We start from the raw sequence: 13,125 nt of genomic DNA, 5'->3' as shown, positions 1-13,125 counted from the left end.
TGACTGTGTGTGAGCTGATAATACAAACACCTGCCACACCACTTGGGTCATGTGGAGGTGCCCACTGTAGTACAGACAGTATGCTGGTGCTATCATTGCCATGGCAGCCTCAACGTTAGAATACCCGGGAGGGTCACAGGTCACGGGAAGTGCAGCTAGATGTTTTTAAAACAGGCATTTTTAGAGGGTGCCGGGAATGGGTTTTATCTTGTACAGTGAGACTTATATCCAATCAGAAATGGTTGGTTACTCCTCTGATGTTTCTGCCTCTAGCGTACTGGAAACAAAAGATGAAGCATTAGGGACACCAAAAATACGGAGTGGATGGTAGTGCCACAGTATAAATGACTTGTGCCAGTAGATCCGACACCTTACACAGGACTGGCACACTCCTCAGTGAATAGCACATCAGAGTTACTCATGAGGAGACAGATGAAGCAAATACCCCCAGCTAGGAAAAGAAGAGACATTGCTGCAAAGAAAAACCCTGGCCCAAATTCACTGGAAAATTACCACCTCTTCCCAAACATTTAAGAAGGACACAACTGTCAATGTGGATTAATTCTTCCAGAAAATCTGCTCCATGAAACCAGCATCATCTTTACTACAAGCAATAGAACACATTGTAGCGAATACAAACCACAATCCAGGGGGCTGGAGAGATGGATCAGCAGTTAAGAGCACTTGTTCTTAAAGAGGACCTCAAGGGAACGGGATGGTAGAGATGGGGCAAGGACAGAGACCAAGAACAAGAAAAGAGATGACTGAGAACAAGGAAAGAGATATCTTGTTGAGAGAGCCATTATGGGGCTAGCAAGAAACATGGCTCTAGAGAAATTCCCAGGAATTCACAAGGATGACCCCCAGCTAAGACCCTAAGCTATAGTGAAGAGGGTGCCTGAACTGGCCTTGTCTTGTAATCAGATTGATGACTGTCTTAAATGTCACCATGGAACCTACATCCAGCAACTGATGGAAGCAGATGCAGGGAACCACAACGGAGCACTGGGCTGAGTCCAGTTGAAGAGAGGGAGGAGTGAGAATACAAGAATACAAGTGACGAGGTCAGGAACATGATGGGGTTACCCACTGTAACCTCTTACCTGAGCTAATGGAAGCCTTCCAACTCTGACCTGATAGAGAGGGAACCAGCATATGACCAAACTAGGTCCTCTGAATGTGGGTGACAGTTATATGGCTGGGGCAGACTGAGGGGCCACTGGCAGTGAGACCAGGATTTATCACTATTGCTTGTTCTGGCTTTTTGGAATCCACTCTCTCTGGAGGGATATCTTGCTCAGTCTAAATATGGGGTGGGGAAAGGGCCTTGATCCTGCCTCAGAGCAATGTGCTAGACTTTGTTGACTCCCCATGGAAAGTCTTATCCTCTCTGGGGAGTGGAAGGGGGATAAGGTGGAGGGGGGAAGATGAAGGGAACAGGAGGAGGGGAGGGAGTGGGAAATGGATTTATCATGTAAAATGAAAGAAGATAGCTTTAAAAAAATAAATTTTAAAAAAAGAAAAAAAAAAGAGAGAGAACCTCAGTTAGATTTCCAGCACCCATGGGAAGGGCTTACAGATATCTGTAACTCCAGTCCAGAGTATCTGACACCCTCTTCTGACCTCTGTGGGCACCAGGCATGCAACTAATACACAGATACACATGCAGACAAAACTTGCATACAAATAAATAAATCTAAAATTAATAAAGTGGAGCGCAATGGAAAAGGCACCTGAACCTTGTTCTAACCCTCTGTTTTGTGCATATGGACACACATGCACACACACACACACACACACAGAGAGAGAGAGAGAGAGAGAGAGAGAGAGAGAGAGATTTATTCTTCTGTGTGTAGACACCCAAACTTTCTAGCATTGTGCATTGGAAAAGATTCTTCCTCCAATGCATGCATACTTTACCAACATCCGCTGACTTAGGTATGCATAGTTACTCCACAACTCTCTGCTCTGTGCCTGTTCTTACACCAATATCATGGCATCTTGATCGCCATAGAACTGGGTACTATAGCCAGGGTAGTGCAATGCCCCCTGATTTTTTCTCTTTGTGGTGGCTTTCTCTATTCAGAGTGTTGTGTGGCTCCATGCAAATTTTAGGATATTTTTCATAATTCTGGAAAGGATGTTGATATTTTAATAAGGATTGTGCTGAATCTGGACACACTTTTTAGAAGTACAGATACACCAATGATATTTATTGCCCTAATCCATCATCACAAAATATATTTCATCTTGCTGTATTTTCCTTAATTTCTTTCACCAATGTTTTATGGGATGTTAGTCCATTTGTTTCTCCTTCTCCTTCTAGGTCAAAGTTCGCCTCATTGACAGACTACTTCCCCTTTGATCCCACTCTCCCACAAAGGCTGGCTTTCTGGACCATCTGATCAGATACAATGTGCCGTGACTCTTTCTCAGCCCGACTCCTCTAAAGGCCATTGTTTTGTCCTTTGAGCCCACGTGGCCTCCTGTAGCTTTGTCTAGAATCACTCTTTGGTGAGTGGAGTGGACCCTCAGTGGTCACCATATTGTTAGGGAGGGATATGGACTCTAGCTAGCTTCCCCCTAGGTTATTTCTAATGGACCAGTCTGGTATCCTCCATCTGAATAGTACTTATTTGTTCTTTAAATCCATGTTCATTTAGATCAGTTTGGAGCCTTGGAAAGCAAACCTCTGTGCTCCTCACACCTAGCAGGATTATGGACCAGGGCACATGAGCTTCTAGATCCATATCTCTGTCTTCCTCTACTTCGGACTGTCTGCTCATATCTATATGAATTTGGGTACATCATGGAATTTCACTGAATCTCACTTTTCTCTTGGGTCCATTTCTCCTAGGGTGAAGAGGAATCCATGTGTTTTTTTCCATCAAAGTTCATGCAATTACTTTGTGCACTCTATTTTTTCTACTATAAATTTTGCTACTACCACTACTACTACACACACATATTTCATTATTAGGCATATAAGTGTATTGTATGTATGTATGTTTGTGCACTCTATGTGTGTCTGGTGTCTGCAGGTCAGAAGAGGGCATCAGATCCCTATATATACGGGAAGCCTTATATATAGCTGGATAGATGGACAAATGGATGGATGGATAGGTAGATAGATAGAAAGATAGATAGATAGATAGACAGACAGACAGACAGACAGACAGACAGATAGACAGGCACAGATAGATGCACACAGCCACACACTACATAATGAAGAGGGATCCGAATGCCACATCAGACACATGGCAATATATCTTCAAAGTCTCAAGGGAGTGGGGGCCAGGAAAAGAAGAGGTGTATGCATTTCTAACTCAGAGCAGTGGCCCCAGTTTCCTAGTAGGAGGTTGGAAAGAATAGGATGTTATCTGAAGATACTTTAAAATCTTTGAAATATCTGTAATGCCTGTAATTGGATAAACAATGTTGATGGCTTTGGAGAGGGTCAGGGTTTGGGAGGTGTCAGGAAAGGCTCTGAGGTTTCTGGTTTCTTCTCAGGACAATGGTGACATGAGTTCCCGGCTAGAAGAGGGCTCCTGAGTTAGGTTTAGAAATGCTGAACTAGACACAGTGAGGCACTGGTAGTATGTGTCAGTGATGGAGAGATGCAAGTGAGAGCTGGAGCACTGGGCTAGGATGGACGCAGTGAGAGCTAGGGCACTAGAGTAGGTAGAAGCAGGAAGTGTAACGACGGGGCATCTGTGTTCCACATTTGAAGCTGCAGATGAGAATGAGATCACTTGGATGTGGTGTGTGCAAGAACAAAGAGATCCCTACATTCCCTTTGAGGTGTTTTGTCACCCTGTTCAGGGACCAAGTCTGAGTCACATAGGAAAGATGGTGCAGTCAGAGAGGAGAGAGTACCCACACTGTCACCTGAAGATAAAGCAAAGGCTGAGGAAGGAGAGCGGGACTTGGGATGCCTCTGAAAGAGGCAGGACCGGAGGGGTTGGAGGCTGCAGGCAGGGCACAGACGGCATTGGGAGTGGAAGTTGTTGGGGAGAATAAGGGGTCACTGAGAGAGGAGGTTGCTGGGAAGAGGCAGGGGGTGTTATTAGATGAGGTACTGCATTCCTACCCACTGCTGTCTTTAGACTAGTATTTCACACCAAGTGTGGTGAAGTCTTCTGTGTCTCCAGCTTGAGGAGCTCATGGTCCAGAGGCAGCTGAGTTTTAGAGCAGAGGTTTGTCTTATTTTTCATACTTTCTTGTTTGATAGCCTTTGTACCCTGTGGTCCTTGGGGACATTTTTGGGATCCCATACTTGAGCCTCCAGATCACAATAGTCATCTCCAGGGTCTAGGGGGTCAACAAACAGCTGTCTCTGAGTCTACCTATCATGATCAGGGCTTAGAACAGATCACACACATGAACACACACACACACACACACACACACTAACCCTGTTTTGTGATTCAGTGACATTTCTCACTCAAAAACTGTATTTTAATTCCCTCCAAATTGATCTACTGCCAAAAAATCCTCTAACTTAGTATTACAAAAATAATCATTACAATCTCCATAAATCATGAGCTTATAGCAGTTATGGTAATCGTGGCTCTAATGACTGTTACATTGAGATGGATGGTGTCCTAATCACTTGGCCTTCATTAGTGTCACAGATCCAATCCTCTGTAAACCCTCCCCCGCATGTTCTGGTGACAAGCCATCCCTCCAGAGCCTGAAGCATTGGTCTTACTCAAGTGCCCTGGTCACAAGAGGCCTGACCACGTCTATTGCATAACATCCCTTGGGGGAGTCTGTGTCACCCCAGAGAGGACAATAACAGACTAAATAAATGATTCCATCCTGGTCCAGCAGATGAACCAGAGAGTTTATTGGAGTTATGTGGAGGAGCATGAGTCAAGGGTTTCATATAGGAACATGGGGGTGAAGTAAATTGTGTCACCTAAAAGGCCCACCCCAGAGTCGGTGATGACTCAGGAAAATTATATCACTGGAGTTCATCTCCTGGTCGGCTTTCCATCTCCCATATACCCTAACCCTTCAAGATCTTGTGTAGCTGAAAGATGACTGGAGGGAGCAGTGGCTGGAATCTCAGATGAGGGGCTCAGGACCTTCCAATCCCTGTGAAGAAATATTAATAGTCCGGCTCTCCTGAGGGTCCTATTCAGTTGATACAGTTGCTCTAATTTCGGGGAGACAGAAGGCCAAGTCATGCCCAGAGGATAGAATTTCACAACATCAAAGCCTGATCTCCTACCTCCCACACTGCCACACTGTGTCTCTCTGCACATCCAAATCTCTCACTGTTTCTGGAAGTGTGTCAAGGACCAGGCAGAGCAGTGAGTGCTCCCACATGCTCTTCAAGGTACCGCTGGCCATCTGGGCTGCTAGGGTGACAGGGAAGGGACTTCCTGCCCTGCTCAGCCAGAAGAGCCATTTCTTCAGGAGGGTCTGACCTGAAGCAGACCACTCCCAACAAGACTGCACTGAAGAGAAGGTAGGTGATTTCACTGACCTCAAGAATGTATGTGGGACGATGGGGACATAGTGCGTGTCGTTTTGTGGTGTGTGGGTGCATGTATGTTCATGTATGTGAAGGTGCACACATGTACATGTATGAGACTAAGGACATGTGTGAGACCAAAAACAATCTAAAGTGCTTTTCTTAGGTGCTGTCCACCATGTTTCTTTGAAACAGTGTCTCTCCGTGGCATGGAACTTGGAGTAGAATAGGCTGGCCAATGAGTCCTGGGGATCTTCTTGTATAGGCATTCTCAGTGCTGAGACTGTGATCTTCCACCACCGGACCTAGCTTTTCTTTAAACATTGGTTGCTGGTGTCAAATTTAAGCCTCTATCTTAGTTTGGGTTTCTATTGCTGAGAAGGGACACCATGGCCATGACAACTCTTATAGAAGAAAGTATTTAATTGGGAGTGGCTTACAGTTAAGTAATTTAGTCCATTATCATCAAACAGGTAAACATGGCAGTGTACAAGTAGACATGGTACTAGAGAAAGAGCTGACAGTTCTACATCCAGAGCCACAGGCAACAGGAAGCAACTCTGTGTCACACTGAGTGTAGCTTGAGCATAGAAGAAGCCCCCGCTCCCAGCGACACACTTCCACCAACAAGGTCACACCTACTACATAAAAGTCATACCTGTTAATAGTGCCACTTCCTTCGGGGGCCATTTTCTTTCAAACCACCACAGCCCCCAAACTTGTAGGGTAATCACTTTAAAACCAAGATATATTCTAACCAAGATCAGATATTTGAAGCTTTCTGGGTGAGGGGAAATCATTCTTAACTGAGGATGTGGCCACAGCTGGTTTCCCATGAATGACCCTATACCCATGGACCTAGTGGGTTATCAAAAGAAGGAGAAGAAGAAGAAGAAGAAGAAGAAGAAGAAGAAGAAGAAGAAGAAGAAGAAGAAGAAGAAGAAGAAGAAGAAGAAGAAGGGAAGGAAGGAAGGAAGGAAGGAAGGAAAGAAAGAAAGAAAGAAAGAAAGAAAGAAAGAAAGAAAGAAAGAAAGAAAGAAAGAAAGGGAAAAGACATGAAGTTTGAGGGGGGATGGTGGGCACTTGAAAGGGTTGAATAGGGGACAAGTATAATCATATTTCATTTGTCCTCATTCATTAAGCAATATAACTCTGTACAGCATTTACAATTTTTAGTTGTTCAGATACCTAGAGATGGTTTATACTTTGAGGAGGACTGTGTGTCAATTTCATGCAAACACTACATAATTTTGAATAAGGATCTTAATCAACCTTGGATTTTATCTACAGGAAGTCCTGAAATCAATCCCTCAGAGATGCTGAGAGAAGGCACCCACGTTCACTGTCCCCAATACACATGCCAGAGACCCTCTATGAAGCCTGAACTTTATTTTCTCTATCACAACTTTGAAGTACCAATGGAAGATCAGGCCAGGACATGAAGTCTCATTCAGGCTGTGACAAGTGCAAAGGTTTCAACTAAAGTGATTAGTTGGATCTAACAGCACCTCCTCAAGCCCATGCTGGGTGATGGCTTTTTTGAAGAGAGTTCAAGGCTCATCTGTAGTACCCATCTTATCTAGTCAAACTATGGCCCTCAAACCAGGTCCCCATGGGAATATCCAAGTCTTCTGTCCACTTAAATCATATAATCATGAAAGGCAGGCACATTGACTGCTCTCATAAACACAGGGGACAGGCTCCAGGGTCATAGAAACATTCCCCTAAGACTATGAGAGGAGTGAGTAGCGGACCATGCCTCCTTCGTGATGCAAGACCCTGCTTAGTCTCCTCTAATCTTTCCAAAATATGCTCCCATATACTATAGGCCCAACCTTCTCCAACCACCAGGCTTCTCAAACAACTCTGCTTTCATCTTCATGAAGTGCTTTGTAACTGGTTTACATATTTATTACATTGACTCTGCAATTGAATGAATAGAGGGTGAGACCCCATCCGCTTCTGTGTCTAGCAGTCTCTCAGCCTCCCAAACAATGATAGAACATGGAGCAAGGTCCCTGTCTTAGTGTTTTATTGCTGTGAAGAAGCACCATGACCATGGCAACTTTTATTTTTAAAAAGCATTTAATTGGGGCTTGCTTACAGTTTCAAAAATTTAGTCCATTATCTTCATGGCAGGGAGCATGACGGTATGCAGGCAGACATGGTAGTTGAGAGTTCTATATCTGAATCCAAAGACAGCAGTAAAAAAAAAAATACACTGGGCCTGGCTTGAGTTTTTGAAACCCCAAATCCCACCTCCCAGTGATACACTTCCTCCAACAAGGTCACACCTACTCCACAAGGCCACACCTCCTAATCTCTTTCAAATAGTGATACTCCCTCATGACCAAACATTCAAGTATATGAGCCTATGGAGGCCATTCCTATTCAAACTATAACAGTCCCATAGCAAACATGAAAAGGGAATGAATAAGTAGATGGGGATGTAGATGGGTGTATGAATGGGTGGATGGTTAAATGGAGGATTGGATGATGGATAAGTAAGTGGTTTGTTGGGTGGATGGATGGATGGATGGGTGGATGGATAGATAAGTGGATGGGTAGATGGATAGATTGGTGAATAAATGGATGGGGTGGATGAATCTGTTGGTGATGGATCAAACAGAACCACTGGGCAGTTTCTGTGAGCAGGGAGCTGTCTGCATGAACCTGTTGATTTCTGAGTCATCACACTTGTCTGACTGGCATATGACCAGCTATGGGGTACTTCTAGGCAGCCTTTGCCAATTCGCCCCATAGAGGCTGAGGTAGATATGGGACCCATCTCCCACAGAAACATCACTGACAGTGTGTCTTGGCATACTCACACTGAGTGAAAAGACTCACATGACTGGGATAGAAAAAGAGGGGGTGTGGTATAGAACCCTAACTTGTTATATACCCCCTAGAAGAGGTGTGGCTGCATTAGGTGTTCCTGTTGTAAGGCTCAGGATATAGTGATGTTTTAGAGGTTTTTGGCCAAGAGCGAACTTGTTTTTCAGTAAGTCCATAGGAAGTTGATAACCTGCAGGGCTTGGACTATGTGGACAGTAGTAGGGAGAAGAGATAGCACTGTCAGCTGCCACGGGTGCCTCTGAGGGCCACATTTCTACACCCTTAAAAGGTCAGGGCTCTATTCTTGCAGGCTTACCTTTCTTTTTTTTTTTTTGAAAGTAATTTTATTAAATTATAAAAGTTTCCATTTCCGCCCCTCCTCCCACCACCCTCCCACTCCCCCCACTCCCTCTCCTCCTCCCTCTCCATCCCTAAGAGAAGTCAGGGTTTCCTGCCCTGTGGGAAGTTCAAGTTCCTCCCCCCTCCCTCCAGGTCCAGGAAGGCGAGTGTCCAGACAGACTGGATCCGCAAAATCCAGTATATGCAGAGGAAACAAGTCCCAGTGTCATTGTCAATGGCTTTTCAGAAAGACTCCGGGCCAGCCACATTCAGAGAATCTGGCCACATTCAGAGAATCTGGTTGGATTGTGTCCTCGTTCAGTCCCAGTCCAACTGGCCTTGGTAAACTCTCATTAGATCTGTCCCCTTGTATCAGTGGGTGATCGCATCCCTCGCAGTCCTTATTTCCTTTTTCATTTTCTTCATCCTTCTGCTCCTCATTTGGACCTTGGGGGGCTCAGTCCGGTGCTCCAATGTGGGTCTCCGTCTGTATCGACATCCATCGTCAGATGAAGGTTCCCTCAGGTCTTGCCTTCTTTGCTCACATTCTCTTTCCTTCTGCTTCTCGTTTGGACCTAGGGAGTTAAGTCCAGTGTTCCGATGTGGGTCTCTGTCTCTATCTCCATCCATCGCCAGATAAAGATTCTATGGTGATAAGCAAAATATTCATCAGTATGGTTATGGGCCTAGGCCGTTTCAGGCACCCTCTCTTCTGTCCAGAGAACAATTTGGGGATCTCTCCTTGGACCTGGGATTCCATTTATAATCAACTCTCCTGTAAACCCTAAAATGACTCCCTTAGTTGAAATATATTCTTCCCTGATCCCATATCCATCCTTCCTCCCTCCCCCCATCTCAGTCCACCAAGCTTTCCCCATTCCTCCCCTACTCCCTTCTCTCTAACCCTCTCCCCTTCCAAAAACCCTCCCAGCCCCCCATGCACCCGAGGTTACCTGGGACTCTTGCCTATTTCCAATCTCCAGGCGGATAGCTACATGATTTTCATCAGGTTCACCTTCGTATTTAGCTTCTCTAGGATCACGAATAATAGGCTCAAAGACCTTTAATTATGGTTAGAATCCACATATGAGTGAATACATACCATATTCCTCTTTTTGGGTCTGGCTTACCTCACTCAGTAAAGCGTTTTCTATTTCCATCCATTTGCATGCAAAATTCAAGATGTCATTGTTTTTTACTGCTGAGTAAAACTCTAATGTGTATATGTTCCACACCTTTTTTAACCATTCTTCTATTGAGGGGCACCTAGGTTGTTTCCAGGTTCTGGCTATTACAAATAGTGCTGCTATGAACATAGTTGAACAAATGCTTTTGTAGTATGTTAGGGCATCTCTTGGGTATATTCCCAAGAGTGGAATTGCTTTGTCCTGAGGGAGGTTGACTCCCAGTTTCCTGAGAAACCGCCACACTGATTTCCACAGTGGCTGCACAAGTTTGCATTCCCACCAACAAAGGATGACTGTTCCCCTCATTCCACATCCTCTCCAGCATAGGCTATTATTGGTGTTTTTTGAGTTTGGCTATTCTGACAGGTGTAAGATGATATCTCAAAGTTGTTTTGATTTTCATTTCCCTAATCACTAAGGAGGTTGAGCATGACCTTAAGTGCCTTTTGGCCATTCGAAGTTCATCTGTTGTGAATTCTCTGTTCAGTTCTGTACCCCATTTTTAATTGGGTTAATTAGAGTTTTAGTGTCTAGTTTCTTGAGTTCTTTGTATATTTTGGAGATCAGATCTTTGTCTGATGAGGGGTTTGTGAAGATCTTCTCCCAGTCGGAAGGTAGCCTTTTTGTCTTACTGACAGTGTCCTTTGCTTTGCAGAAGCTTCTCAGTTTCAGTAGGTCCCATTTATTCATTGTTTCTCTTATTGTCTGCGCTCCTAGGATTCTGCTTAGGAAGTGGTCTCCTGTGCCTATATCTTGTAGACTACTTCCCACTTTCTCTTCTATCAGGTTCAAAGTGGTCGGATTAATGTTGATGTCTTTAATTCATTTGGACCTGAGTTTTGTGCATGGTGATAGATATGGATCTATTTTCATTCTTCTACAGGTTGACATCCAGTTATGCCAGCACCATTTGTTAAAGATGCTTTCCTTCTTCCATTGTATACCTTTAGCTCCCTTGTCAAAAATCAGGTGTTCATAAGTTTGTGGGTTAATACCCGGGTCTTCTATTCATTTCCATAGGTCAACTTCTCTGTTGTTATGCCAATACCAAGCTGTTTTCAATACTGTTGCTCTGTAATAGAGTTTGAAGTCAGGGATGGTAATGCCTCCTGAAGTTCCTTTATTGTATAAGATTGTTTTGGCTATCCTGGGTTTTTTGTTTTTCCATATAAACTTGATTATTGTTCTCTCAAGGTCTTTGAAGAAGTTTGATGGTATTTTGATGGGGATTGCATTGAATCTATAGATTGCTTTTGGTAGAATTGCCATTTTTACTATGTTGATTCTCCCAATCCAAGAGCACGGGAGGTCTTTCCACTTTCTGGTATCCTCCTCAATTTCTTTCTTCAAGGACTTAAAGTTCTTGTCAAATAGGTCTTTCACTTCCTTGGTTAGAGTTACCCCAAGATATTTTATGCTATTTGTGGCTATCATGAAAGGTGATGTTTCTCTGATTTCCCTCTCTGCTTCTTTATCCTTTGTGTATAAGAGGGCAACCGATTTTTTGGAGTTGATCTTGTATCCTGCCACATTACTAAAGGTGTTTATCAACTGTAGGAGTTCTTTGGTAGAGTTTTTGGGGTCGCTTATGTACACTATCATATCGTCTGCAAACAACGAAAGTTTAACTTCATCCTTTCCAATTCGAATCCCCTTGATCCCCTTATGTTGTCTAATTGTTATTGCTAGAACTTCAAACACTATATTGAAGAGGTATGGAGAGAGTGGACAGCCTTGTCGTGTTCCTGATTTTAGTGGAATGGCTTTGAGTTTCTCTCCATTCAATTTGATGTTAGCTGTCGGCTTACTATATATTGCTTTTATTATATTTAGGTATGATCCTCGTATACCTAATCTCTCCAACACCTTTATCATAAAGGGGTGTTGAATTTTGTCAAATGCTTTTTCAGCATCCAATGAAATGATCATATGGTTTTTTCTTTCAGTTTATTTATATGATGGATTACATTGATAGATTTGCGTATGTTGAACCAGCCCTGCATCTCTGGGATGAAGCCCACTTGATCATAATGGATGATTTTTCTAATGTATTCTTGGATTCGGTTTGCCAGTATTTTATTGAGTATTTTTGCGTCAATGTTCATGAGTGAGATTGGTCTGTAATTCTCTTTCTTGGTTGTGTCTTTGTGTGGTTTTGGTATCAGGGTAACTGTAGCTTCATAAAAAGAGTTTGGCAATGATTGTTCTGTTTCTATATTATGGAATACATTAAGGAGTATAGGTATTAGCTCTTCCTGGAAGTTCTGGTAGAATTCTGCATTGAAACCATCTGGTCCTGGGCTTTTTTTGGTGGGGAGATTTTTGATAACAGCTTCTAATTCTTCACGACTGACAGGTCTATTTAGATTGTTCACCTGGTCTTGGTTCAACTTTGGTATATGGTACTTATCTAAAAAAATGTCCATTTCTTTAACATTTTCCAACTTTGTGGCATATAAACTTTCGGAGTAAGATCTAATGATTCTCTGAATTTCCTCTGTGTCTGTGGTTATGTCCCCCTTTTCATTTCTGATCTTATTAATTTGCATGTTCTCTCTCTGCCGTTTGATTAATTTGGATAGGGGTTTGTCAATCTTGTTGATTTTCTCCAAGAACCAACTTTTTGATTCATTGATTCTTTGGATTGTTTTCTGTGTTTCTATTTTGTTGATTTCAGCCCTCAGTTTGACTATTTCCAGTCTTCTTGACCTCCTGGGTGAATCAGCTTCTTTTTTTTTCTAGGGCTTTCAAGTGTGCTGTTAAGTCTCCAATGTGTGCTTTCTCTGTTTTCTTTAATTGGGCACTTAGTGCTATGAACTTTCCTCTTAGCACTGCTTTCATAGTGTCCCATAGGTTTGAGTATGTTGTGTCTTTATTTTCATTAAATTCAAGGAAGACTTTAATTTCTTTCTCTATTTCTTCCTTGACCCAGGGGTGATTCAGTAGTTGACTGTTCAACTTCCATGAGTTTGTTGGTTTCCTGGGGGTAGCACTGTTGTTGAATTCTAACTTTAATCCATGGTGGTCTGACAAGACACAGGTGGTTACTAATTTTTTTTGTATCTGTGGAGGTTTACTTTTTAACCAGTATGTGGTCAATTTTTGAGAAGGTTCCATGAGCTGCAGAGAAGAAGGTATATTCTTTCCTATTTGGGTAGAATGTTCTATAGATGTCTGTTAAGTCCATTTGATTCAATACCTCTAATAATTCTCTTATTTCTCTGTTAGGTTTCTGTCTGATTGACCTGTCCATTGGTGAGAGAGGAGTGTTGAAATCTC

This window comes from Myodes glareolus, chromosome 19 (genome assembly GCF_982192425.1).
Source record: "Myodes glareolus chromosome 19, mMyoGla1.1, whole genome shotgun sequence".
In the NCBI taxonomy this organism is placed as follows: Eukaryota; Metazoa; Chordata; class Mammalia; order Rodentia; family Cricetidae; genus Myodes; species Myodes glareolus.
The sequence above is the reverse complement of the archived record's forward strand: the minus strand, read 5'-3'. Positions refer to the sequence as shown.